The following is a 13,247-nucleotide window of genomic DNA, read 5'->3' on the forward strand; positions in this document are numbered from 1 at the left end:
GTGGCGAGTTGATGTTTGTGTGTCCTTATTTTTAGTTTTCTTCTGGTTTGGTCTATGTAATGCTTCTCACTGTCCTTGCATGGTATTCTGTTTGTTATATTAGTTTTATTAGTTGTGGGTATGGATCTTTTATGTCCGTAAAGGGGTCCCCCTCAGACCTATTGTCTCACTACTAGGTATGCCAACATATAGACTAGCCAAATGGAAACCAAAATACTTAGTAGACAACACCACCCACTCCATCCACTCATCCCACGAATTCCTCAGCATCATCAAGGACACCAGGATCGAAGATGATGAGCTTATAATATCCTCCAGTGTAACAGTGTAACTATTCACATCCATAAACATCGACCTAGCCAAAGGGACAATTGCCACACTGCTGGGCGAATCAGGAAGGCAGATACGCCACGACACCAACAGCATCAACAAGGACAGCCCCCTGAAACTGCTGCCTCACAACCCACTTCAAACAAATCAATGGAACACCAATGGGATCACCATTGTCAGGCCTGATTGCAGAAGCAGTAATGCACAGGTTAGAACGGACACCGCTCCCCCCATGCAACCCAACACTTTGGATCCGATATGGAAATGACATCTTTGTGATTATCAAATGCACAAGACAAGAAGAAACCCACTGACACATAAAAACATCCTCACCAGGACAAAATTCACAAAAGAAGAAGCAACAATGAAATAACCTTCCAGGCATAATGGTGGAGCATAAGAACAATGGGAAACCCCAGGCTGGCAAATACAGAAGCACCATACATGCAGACCAGATACTTAATTACATCAAAAAGTACCCCCCAACTCCCATAAATAGAGGTGCATCAGGACATTATTCAAATGGGTCACAACACACTGAAGCAACCCGGAATTGTGCAAAGCAGAACTGGAGCACTGAGATGGAGTTTTTAAAAGGGATGGATACCCAAAAAGCACAATCCGCTGTTACTTCCGTGACAGACCACAACAAGAGGACACATCACAGTCAGAATCACTAGTCACCCTAATGTACATCAGAGACATTCCGGAGATAGCCACAAGGCTACTCAGACCTGTAGTTATCAGGGTAATCCACAAACCAACGATCACCCTTCTACAGCTACTGACGAACGTAAAGGATCCCATTCCCACAGCCAATAAAACTAACGTAATATAGAAAATACAAAATACAAGGACTGTGAGAAACACTACACAGGCCAAACTGGAAATAAATTGAAAATAAGGAAACACAAACACCAACTAACCACCAAGAGACACAGCCGATTCTCACTGGTCTCACTACACATGGACAAAGAAGGACATGAATTCAACTGGGACAATGCAACCACAATGGCACGAGCCAAACAGAGGCATGTTAGGGGATTCCTGGAGGTTGAGGCATTCAAACCGGAACTCCATCAACAGACACATTGAACTGGGCTGAGATACAAACGACTGAAAAACAGAACCAGAGGTAATGCCAGCCACGGCAGCAAACCAAGGCACATTAATAACCAGTGGGACAGGACACCAACTCTTCACTACAGGGGCACTGACAATGTTACCTAGCAGGGTGACGGATCGTCTACAAACAAACACACCGGCTCAGTGAGCAAATCTACAACCTCACCGCTTTACTCTTAATATAGCTGTAGAACCTCTTGGGATTATCTTTAACCTTATCTGCCAGATCCATCTCATACCCTCTTTTTGCTGTCCTGATTTCCCTCTAAAGTGTGCTCCTACACTTTTTATAGTCATCAAGAGAATCACTTGAGTCCAATAGCTTAAACCCAATGTATGCCTTCTCCTTTTTCCTCTTGATATCACACTTCTCAAACCCTCCCATTTGCTAGTCCTTCCTTTTCCTTCAATCAGACTCACCCAATTGGCCAATGCTAGATTCTGCCTACTGTCCCCAAAATTGGCCCTGCTCCAGTTTAGCACCTTAACCTGCGGACCCATTCTGTCTTTTTCCATAACTTTGTTTAAACTGAGAGAGTTATGGTCACTGGACCCAAAGTGCTCTCTGATTGACACTTCAGTCACTTGCCTTGTTTCCTCAGAGGAAGTCCAGTGTTGCATCTTCTTGAGTAGGGCTCTCTACATATTGATTCAGGAAATTTTCTGGGACATGTGTGAAATCCCATCCCATGTGGGCCATTTACACTCTGGTAGGCCTAATCAATACAGGGGAAATTAAAATCTCCGGCCAGTTCTACTCTACTATTTCTATAGGTATCTGCAGTCTTTCTACACATGTGCTCCTCTTGTACCCACTGGCTATGTGGAGGTTTATAATACAGTCCCAACAGTGTGACCATTCCCTTCTTGTTTCTAAGTTGTAATCATACGGCTGCATTTGATGACCCCTTAAGAATATCCTTTCTAAGCACTGTTGTTACATCCTCCCCTTATCAAAAGGGCAACTCCCCTCCTCGCTTACTTGTATTTCTGTCATGCCTGTAGCTTCTGTATCCTGGAACACTGAGCTGCTAGTCCTGCCCTTCTCTCGGCCATGTTTCTGTTATGGCTATAATATCCCAGTCTCCAGAGTAATCCATGCCATGAGCTTATCTTCCTTACCAGTCAGGCCTCTGGCATTGAAGTAAATGAACTTTAAACCAGAGGTCTTCTCCCTGTCTTTACCATGCCCCTGGCTATTCCGAACAGTAAACTTGCTCTCAATGGCTAATGTATTTTCCCCTGACTTCTCAATGGCCCCTCTCTTACTTAGAGTCCCACCTCTCTGCCAAACTAGTTTAAACCCTTCCAGGTAACAGCAAATCTCCCCCTGATGATATTGGTCCCCTTCAGGTTCAAGTGTAGCCCATCCCTCTTGTACAGGTCACCTCTAGCCCAGAAGAGATCCCAATGATCCAAGATCTGAAAACTGTGCCCCCTACACTAGCTCCTCAGCCAAGCATTCATCCAGCCCATCTTTCTATTTCTATCCTCACTGTTACATGGCACTGGAAGAAATCAGGAGATCACTACCCTTGAGCTAATTTAGGAATATTCCATCATAAACAACCGCATGGACTTGTTGGGCCAAATGGCTAGTTCTGTTACCCTACAGAATATGTAGTGATGGAGAAGTCTCAAGAGGCTGACTATGTCACTGTTACTCCTTTGAGTTCAAAGCAGTAGAACAACCATGGGGATGAGGGCTGGAGGTGTAGATACAAGAAGCAGGGTTTTGAAGGAGATTCTGGAGATTATGAAGATAAACATGGCCTGCTGGGCCCATCTAGCAGATTCAATAAATAGAAGGACGTTTATCAAAAGGAAACTAAGATTTTGAAAGCAATCTGATCTGCAGCTTATTTGGAGAGCTTGAAAAGAAAAGAAACACACTTCAAAGAACATTCTTGACAGCTGTATTTGTGTGCAGAGGCTTGGCACCTTTAGAAATGCCAGTAACACTTTTGATGAAAGATAATTGAGTTCAAAACCTTGTTGATCTGTTTTCTATTCTGCTTGTAGAACAGTCTTTTACAGAGTTTTGTCTGGTGGAACATTCACTTGACAAGCTTTCTTATATTTAGCAATCCATTTGCTCTCCATTATCAAGGCAGTCTCCCGGCATCTCTAAGGCATCGAGTCTCTCTCTGTCAGCCTCAGTTCAGCTCCATCACTGCTCCAATGATAATCTGTGCCTTTGTCACCCTGGGTAATCCAACCCTCTCCTGAACAGCCGTCCATCTTCAGAGCTCCTTCAATTTGAGTTCTTCCAAAAATACCCCAAAGATTCTTCTAAAATTCTGCAGCCTGTAGACTAACCTGCATCAAATGCCATACACCCATCATACTATGCTCACTGATCTTATTGCCCAGTTTTGAAATTCTCATCCTTGTTTTCAAATCATCTGTGACGTCAGCTGCTCTCTCTCTCTCTCTGTTATCTTTTCTAATCCTCCGAAATTCCTGAGCTTTTCCTCAGGTGGCTCAGGAAATTTGTCATTCGGTCCCTCACCAAGTCCTACAGATGCACCAGTGAAAGCACACTGCCCGGGTGCACAACAGCCTGGTACAGCAACTGCCCTGCCCAGGACCGTAAGAACCTACAGAGGGTGGTGTGCACAGCCCAGACCATCGCAGAAACCAACCTTCCATCCATGGACTCCATTTACACGGCTCGCTGCCACAGACAGGCAGCCAACATCATCAAAGACCCATCGCACCCCGGTAATGACCTCCTACAGCCTTTCCCATCAGGCAGGAGATACAGAAACCTGAACACACGCACCAGCAGGTTCAGGAACAGCTTCTTCCCGGCTGTTATTAAACTGTTGAATGAACTCTCGTCTCAAATAACGCTGATCTTGCTAACACCTCACACACTGTGCGATGTAACTTGTAGGCTTCTAAGTTTGCACAACCTTTGATTTGTTCATCCTTGCTTACTGTGATCTTGCCAGTACTGCTCATAAATAAAGTTTTCCACTACACTTGGTACACGCAACAATAGATCAATGAATCAGTCAACCATTTAATTCTGGCCCCTGACACATACTTGCCCTTAATCACTTCAGCTGTTTGGGTCCAAGATACTGGAAACTCAACCCAAAGCTTCGTTGTCCTTCTAAGCCCTTCTCCTCAAAATGTAGCTCGTTGACTGAGCTATTAATCATTTGCCTTGACAGTTTCTTGTGTGGCTGAAATTCTTAACAATTCTGAATCGGTGGAATTCCCTGGCCAGTGAAACAGCTGAGAATACCTTGTTGAATGTTTTTTAAGGCAAAGATAGATTTTCGAACAGTAAAGGAATGAAGGGCTATGATCTGTGGGCGGGTAATTGGAGCTGGGCCCACGAGAAGATCAGCCATGATCTTACTGAATGACGAGCCAGGCTCGATGGGCCAAATGGCCTACTCCTGCCCCTATTTCTTATGTTGTCTTGCTTGATTGCATTCCTGTGAAGTGCATCGGTGTATTTTATGATGTTAGAGATTCTATATAAACACAATATCTTTGTTGTTGCACTGGTAGCTTATTACTTGTCATCATTATTGCTTTGTTCAGGGCATCTCACTGTCAATTGTCATGTTACAATAAGAACACCGTTGAATGTAGAAACATAGAAAATGGAAGCTGGAGTTGGCCAGTTGGACCCTCCAGCCAGCTCCACGTTCAATGTGATCATGGCTGATCATCCAACTCAGTAAACAGTTATAATGAAACAAAGAATTTGGAAATCTGAAACAAACGCAGGAATTGCTGGAGAAACTCAGCAGGTCTGGCAGCATCTGTGGAGAGAGAAACAGAATAAACGTTTTGGGTTCTGAAGAAGGGTCCCTGGCCTCAAAATGTCCAGTCTGTTTCTCTCTCCCCAGATGATGCAGACCTGTTGAGTTTCTCCAGCAATTTCTGCTTTTGTTTCAGTGCCGTGTTCCAGGTTTCTCCCCAGTAATCCTAAATGGCCTACCCTGTACCCTTCGTCTGTAACCACTGGTTCTGAACTCCCCACTCACTGGGAACATCCTTCCTGCAGTTACCCTGTGTCTACAACGTTCAACATTCACTACCTGTGACTGAGCAGGATTTGCTCACCAAATAAATCTGACTTTTATTGGCCAATTTTGCACTGGAAAGGTAAAAAGGGGAAACAAGCATATAATAAATTCAAGCAGCACTTTCCATAATTACAGCATGCATATTTATGAGCCGATTGTGTTAATGCTTGGGTGTAAATGTGTTAAATAATGCAGATTATGCTCTGACAGCTTTTATTAAACATGCCATTGCCAGAATTATTGGATGGTGAAGATGCTGCCATCTTGACCCATTATTAACTGCAAATTCATGTATCTTTTTGACACGAGCTAGATAGCTTGACCCTACTTGAATTTGTTAAATGCTCATTCATGGGATGTGGACATCACCGGCTGAGCCAGCACTGATTTTAGAACACCAACTAACTGGAGGAGGTGGTGGTGTGCTGTCTTCATGAACAGGGGTGGAACTGTGGCTCAGTGCCATATGTGTGTGTGTGTGTGTGTGTGTGTGTGTATGTGTGTGTGTGTGTGTGTGTGTGTGTGTGTGTGTGTGTGTCCACGTCACCATCCTCCAGGTGCTCCGGTTACCCCCCACAGTCCAAAGATGTCTAGGCTGGGTGGATTGGCTGTGCTACATTGCCCATAGTGTTCAGGCTCAGGTGGATTAGCTGTGGGAATACAGGGCTAGAGTAGGGGCATGGATCTGGGTGCTCTTTGGAGAGTCAGTGTGCACCTGGGGGGTGTAATAGTCTGTTTCCACATTGAAATGAATTGAATTATTTACTGTCACGTGTATTCAATGTAAAAATACAGTGAAAAGAGTGTGCCTTAGAATAAGACTCCCGATCCGCGCGTGTCACTGCGGCCCATTCCCCATCCGGCCCTGTCACTGCGGCCCACTCCCGATCTGCCTCTATCACTCCCGCCCACTTCTGATTCACCTCTGTCACTCTGGCCCACTCCCGACCCGCCTGTGTCACTCCAGCCCACTCCCGACCCACCCGTGTTACTCCCGCCCACTCCCGATCCGCCCCGTCACTCCCGCCCACTCCCGATCCGCCCCGTCACTCCCGCCCACTCCTGATCCACCCGTGTCACTCCGGCCCACTCCCGACCCGCCCGTGTTACTCCGGCCCACTCCCGTTCCGCCCCTGTCACTCCAGCCCACTCCCAAACCGCCCATGTCACTCCGGCCCACTCCCGACCCACCCGTGTCACTCCCGCCCACTCCCGATCCGCTCCTGTCACTCCCGCCCACTCCTGATCCACCCGTGTTACTCCGGCCCACTCCCGTTCCGCCCCTGTCACTCCAGCCCACTCCCAAACCGCCCATGTCACTCCCGCCCACTCCCGACCCGCCCGTGTTACTCCGGCCCGCTCCCGATCCGCCATTGGTGAAGGACACAACCCACGCTTTCAGCTCCCCCAAGTGGCTCTGTTTTGACCTGGCTCCTTGGGTCGTTAGTTAAAAGGGATGTTGGCTGGATGGTAGGGAATAGAATTACTGCGCAGGGAGAGAGGAAGAGGGAGAAAGCGAACTGGTGAGCAGAATGGAGCTCCAAATGCAGTGACTTACCCTGCCACCAGCTTGCAGGGCACTGCAAGGATTCTATAAACCTCTGCATTATTTGCAACTGCTGAGACATCCACTGTGCTGTTCGGGAGGGTGTTTGAGGACTTTGATCCAGTGGTAGAGAAGGAACAGTGCTGAAGTCCCCAGAAGAATAATATCGGACCCCAGCCCATTTTCAATTCAGTTCTGTGTCTGTTCTCTTCCTGTGGAAGGCTGGTTTCATGACAGAAATATGGTGTATGTATATTCTGCACACATTGTGTGGTATTTGAGACATTATTCTAAAACACAATTTTGCCTGATATTGTGTTGAACATATTGGGAGCCTGGAAGATTGCTGGTGAGAGTAGATCATCAGCTTGGAAAATTGAGACCTTGACTTCTAGCTAAAAGTGAGAAATAAGAATAAAGTCTGCAATTATACAGCAACTCTCACAAACCCAGGAAGCCTGAAATCTCTGTGCAATTAGTGAAACATGGAAAATAGGATCAAGAGTAGGCCATTCTGCCCCTTTCAGCCTGTTCTGCCATTCAATAGGATCACGGTACATCATCCAAATCGTCCCTTGTATCTGCTTCCTCCCCATACCATTTGATCCCTTTAGCCCTAAGAGCTTTCACTAACTCCTTCTTCAAAACATTCAATGCTTTGGCCTCAACTGCTTTCCATGGCAGAGAATTCCATAGGCTCCCCATTCTATGAGTGAAGACATTTCTCTTCATCTCAGTCCATCTCCATATCCTTAGACTGTGACCCCCTGCTTCTGACTCCCTGCTCATTGGGAACACCCTTCCTGCATTCCCCCTGTCTAGCCCTGTTAAATCTTTGTAGGTTTCTATCAGGTCCCCTCCACAGTGAGTATAGTTCTAACTGATCCAGCCTGTCTTCATACATCAATCCTGCCATCCAGCAATTAGTTCTGGTAAACCATCTTTGTAGACCCTCCATCACCAGAACATCCTTCCTTAGATGAGGAGACCAAAACTGCACACAATATTCTAGGTGTGATCTCTCTAAGGCCCTGTACAATTGCAGCAAGCCATCCCTGCTCCTGTACTCTGATCCTCTCACTGTGAAGCCAACATACTGTTTACCTCCTTCACCACCTGCTGCACCAGTATCCTCACCTTCAGCGACTGGGGTACAAGGACGCCCAGGTCCCGCTGCACACTCCCCAGTCAATGAAGCACTGTTCACATTTAGTCACTCATGCACTGTGGGAAATGTGGCATCCAATTTGGACATGGTAAGATCCCACAGACAGCAACATGGTAGTGACCAGATCTCTGGTTACTTCAGAGGTTGGTTGAGGGATATGTCCTGGCAAGGCCATCGGGAGAACCCTCCTACTGGTATCATTGGGTGGTTTACAGTCAATGGACAGGTCAGGCAGGGTCTTGGCTTTAATATTTCACTCTCAACACTGCTCCTCTGACAGTACAGACCTCCCTCAGTGATGGCAGAGCTGACCACACCCTCCCAATCTCATCTCCAATAATTCCCTCAGCAGTGGCCCTGCCCCCAGATGGGCCCAAAGCTTCAGAATTCCCTCCCTAAATCTTTTGGGCTCCCTTTTCCTTTGTTCATCTTCAATGCATCAGTATTAACTGCCCCAGCATTTTGTAGGAACCCTATCCTATTTATTTACCATTCACTGTTTCTTGTCACGTGTTTATGGCACAAGCCGTGTTCTTTGGTTCTCCTGGCCTGAGAGTGCTGGAAATGAGCTGATTCAAATTATACTCCCAGATCACAAGCCCACTCTGACCCACCTCGCACACTCTAGCTTAAAATGCTACCAACTAATAATGTCAAAAGTTACACAACACTAGATTATAGTCCAACAGGTTTATTTGAAATCACAAGCTTTTGGAGCACCATTCACCGTCAACACTTGAGGAGGGGGCTTCGCTCTGAAAGCATGTGATTTCACATAAACCTGTTGGACTATAACCTGGCGTCGTGTGATTTCTGACCTCGTCCGTTCCAGTCTCCAGCATCTCCACATCTGGCTAATAAATGGTCCTGGGAGATAGAGTAATGCAGATTTAACCATCTGAGAGTCAGTCCTGGTTTCCCAATGGCTTTAACCGATGTCAGAGATTTAACTGAAGTTATTCACAGAAAACTAGCTGCTCAGCCAATCGCACAAGAGCTTCTGTCGCCAGACAGAATGTTTTGGAGCAATGGTGCACTAATGAGTCTCTATAGTAAGTACTTTGTATTTGGAGAGGCTTTTAGAGAGCAGTTTAATCAACCCACATCGACTTAGGATGGACAGTCAGATTCCGGAAAACTGGCAAGGCTCCTACACAACCCCACTCAGGATAGTAATGTGATTGCCCATCTCTTGTGTACATTTCTTCCACGCAAAGCCCAGAAGCATTAATCACAGTAACCTGTCTTCTATTACACAAAGTAACAACACCTTACATTTATATAGAACCTTTAATATGATAAACTGTCCCAAACATCACAGCGAGTGTTAACTATCAAAGCCTAACACCACAACACTGAGGTAGATACAAGCAGAGATGATGAAAAAGTTTGATCTTAGAGCTTGGTTTGAACTTAATTTCAAAACAAGAAGGAACAAGACAAAGAGCATTATGATAGTGACCAGATCATCTGTTTGTTCAGATGTCGGTTGTGGGGTATTTCTTGGGCCTCCGAGTCCTCTCTACTGTGAGAGTGGTGGGCTCGTGGAAGTCATTGCCGCAGAGTGCAGTGGAGGCCGGGACATTGGATGTTTTCAAGGCAGAGATCGACAAATTCTTGATCTCAGAAGGAATCAAGGGCTACGGGGAGAGTGCAGGGAAGTGGTGTTGAAATGCCCATCAGCCATGATTTAAATGGCAGAGGAGACTTGATGGGCCGAATGGCCTTACCTCCACTCCTGTGTCTTATGGTCTTATGGAATCTGTGAAATTGCTGTTAGGGAAAGGTGTGAAGGATGGGGGGTTGTTAAATGGGTACTCATTATTTGTTCAACACTACAGAGCGGAGCACATCTGAGCGGTTTTGGGCTTTTTCCCACGACCAAGTCCCTTGTCCAGCTTCAGCACATGACTAAAGTCTGCCACACATTGGCCAGAATAGGTAAGGCAGGCAGATTCCAATCCCCACAAAACCCGCTGTGAGTGGAATTCAGTTTTACTTTTTCTCATGTCAGCTTTCTGTTTCCAGAAGTTTCTCTGCCCCCTACTATCCGCCTTGTCCCCACACCCACAACTCAGCCCCCAACCTGTCCCCAAACCATCCCCAACCCCCAGCTCTGGTGAACGTCTCCTGCTCTAGGCTGATAACTATAAAAGCCTCAGCAAGGACAATTTTGCTCAGGAGTAACTTTAAATGAGTTGTTGGAGCTGTAGAAGCTCCTTGACATGGCCACGATCTTAACAAACAAAAGACTGATATTGAGATGATAACAGGGTGGCTTGATGGCAAGCCTCTGGGGAAATCTTTCCAAGCCTTTGGGCTGGTGACAGTAAAACTGTGAAGTCCTGACACTGCTGCAGTGAACTCAGATCAGACACCTTCAGTGAATGCACTGCCTCCTTCCAAACTCTCATGTACCCACACATGAGGTGAGTGAAGGCCTGTGCTCCATGACCCAGGCCCCACACTGACAGTAAAATGGAGTGAAGTGAAACAAGTAAACTGCTGACTGCTTTGGCCCCAGTCTTAAAGGGCCATTCATATCAAACAGCATCTATGTGCTCCCCAGATCAAAGAGATCCAGATCGTTCCACGACTTTTGAAAAAGCACTTCCTTTGTTGTAAAATGCTTTGTGACAATCTGAGCTTGTGAAAAGCGCAAAAAAGGCACAAAAGTCTCCTGAGTTATGTGCCTTTTTTTTGACTGGCATTTGACAAAGGTTCAACGTCTAACTCCCTCGTGACTTGAGTCTTGAGCCAGTCCACTGCCTTAAAGCCTCCTTTTTACATTGGGTTTTACTTTCTGCAGCTGGGCAGACGGTAAATTGGGCCGATGTGATGGGGCTGTGTTTATTAATAAACACAACCAAGCCATTTCAGCATCGCGACAAAGTGGAGGTCGATAGATTTGTTGAAATATCAGGGAGTTGGCTATGAGGAGCTAGCAGAAAAGGGGTGCTCAACCCTGGGGTAGATCTTCTAAAATGGTGAGGCAGAATCGAGGGCCTGAATGGCCTACTCCTGCTCTTATTTCTTCTGCTCTTACGTTTCCTGTTTAAGGTTCTTGAGTAGATTTGTAGCTCGGGTTGTGGATGCTGTGGTTACTTCACTCGCCGAGCTGGTTCATTAGTTTGCAGACATTTCATTATCCTGCTGCGTAACATCGTCAGTGCAGTATCCAATGAAGCGCTGTTGTGTTTTCCCGCCTGGTATTTAAACTCTGGGGTCCGTTGGATTTGATTACCTCATTTCCAGTTTTCCTTGTGTATCTTGAGTCTAATTCGACGTGTTAGTTGGCCTTCTTGGTGGCGAACCAGGCCTCTAGGAATTCCTGTGCTTGTCTCTGTTTGGCCTGCCCTAGGATCCTGACATTGGGACAATCAAACTGGTGGTTTTCCTTATCTGTGTAGATCGTTTAAACAATGTTTTCACACCCCTTCAACTGAAACTAGCCACAACACTCTACAACAACCCAGAACTACACCAAAATGAAGAATACCTCCACCAAGTACTTAGGGACAAGGGATACCTGAACAGCTGGGTCCGACAATATCTGTCACACTAACAGCAGGAAGATACAGGACATCCTGGCACGCTTGTCACATTATCTTACATCAACAACATATCCAAACTGACCACAAGACTTCTATGGCCACTGGGCATCAGAGTGGCACACAATCCTACCTCACCCCTATGCCAACTGCTAACTCGAAGCAAAGACACCTTACCTACTATGGACTGAACCAATGTAATATACAAGATCCCATGCAAGGACTGTGACAAAACTACACTGGACAGACAGGAAGGAAGCTGGCCATGAGGATACTTGAACATCAACTAACAACAAAAGGACATGACCAATACTCACTCGTCTCCATTCACACAGATAAGGAAAACCACCAGTTTGATTGTCCCAATGTCAGGATCCTAGGGCAGGCCAAACAGAGACAAGCACAGGAATTCCTAGAGGCCTGGTTCTCCACCAAGAAGGCCAACAACAAACACGTTGAACTAGACCCTGTATACACATCACTGCGAAGGAAAACTGGAAATGAGGTAATCAAATCCAGTGGACCTCAGAGTTTAAATACCAGACGGGAAAACACAACAGCATTTTATTGGAGACTGCACGGATGATGTTCATCCAGCAACATAACGAAACGTCTGCATACTAATGAACCAGCTTGGTGAGCGAACTAACCAGTTTCCTGTTTCTAAAGTTACAATAGTCGCAATAGTATTTAGAAGTTTGACTTTTGCCTTGCCACCATTTTGATAAAGTATAGAAACTCCCGACAGTGACAGGGCCATGAGCCATGCTGCAATTGGTCATTGGCCAAGGTGAGGAAGTACAACTGGGCCGCCTGTGCAACAGCTAAGAAATAAACTGGAGTCACTTAAGGGTCAGTTGCCAGAGACATAGATCGAAGAGAATTGGCAAAAGAACAAGGCTGGGTGTGGGGATTGGGTATCGAGCTATTGAGGAGATATTTTGCGAGGCAACAAATTGAAGGGACTGACTGGCAGGGTGTTGGAAGCAGCTTCAATGGTGAAGTGAAACACTGGAGAAACTCCCATTGCTGGTCTTGCAGCTTCTGTGGAGAAATTAAAAACACCCAAGAGTTCATATTTTATGTCCAATCTGACTTCCTCAGTTCCAAAGATGAGTCAAATTGAACTCAAAACATTAGCCCTGTTTCTCTCTCTCCACAGGCACTGCCAGACCTGCTGAGATTCTTCAGCCTTCTCTGTTTTTATTTCAGATCTCTAACATCTGCAGGATTTTGAATTTATTGCAACATTAAAGAGAATTAGATTAATACTTGAACAAGATAAATTTGCAGGGTGTTAGGGAGCGAGCAGGACAAATTGGACACCTCTTGAAAAGAGTTGCTCCAGTGGGCTGAATGGCCTCGTTCTGTACTTTAAGAGTTTAACAGGGCCACTTGCTCCACTTTCACTGGCTGGGTCAGACAGTGTGAAAATCAACCCTCAATGACCCCAGAGCCACTTCACTGTTAAAAAA

General features: G+C 45.9%; 1 protein-coding gene across 3 annotated transcripts in view; it reads right to left on the reverse strand.

Annotated features, from left to right (window-relative positions):
• Window positions 1-13,247, reverse strand: part of syt1a (synaptotagmin Ia) — a 512,169-nt gene that overhangs the window by 86,012 nt on the left and 412,910 nt on the right. The gene's annotated exons all lie outside the window — the stretch shown is intronic.

The sequence above is a fragment of the Stegostoma tigrinum genome, chromosome 18 (assembly GCF_030684315.1).
Source record: "Stegostoma tigrinum isolate sSteTig4 chromosome 18, sSteTig4.hap1, whole genome shotgun sequence".
NCBI classification, from domain to species: Eukaryota; Metazoa; Chordata; class Chondrichthyes; order Orectolobiformes; family Stegostomatidae; genus Stegostoma; species Stegostoma tigrinum.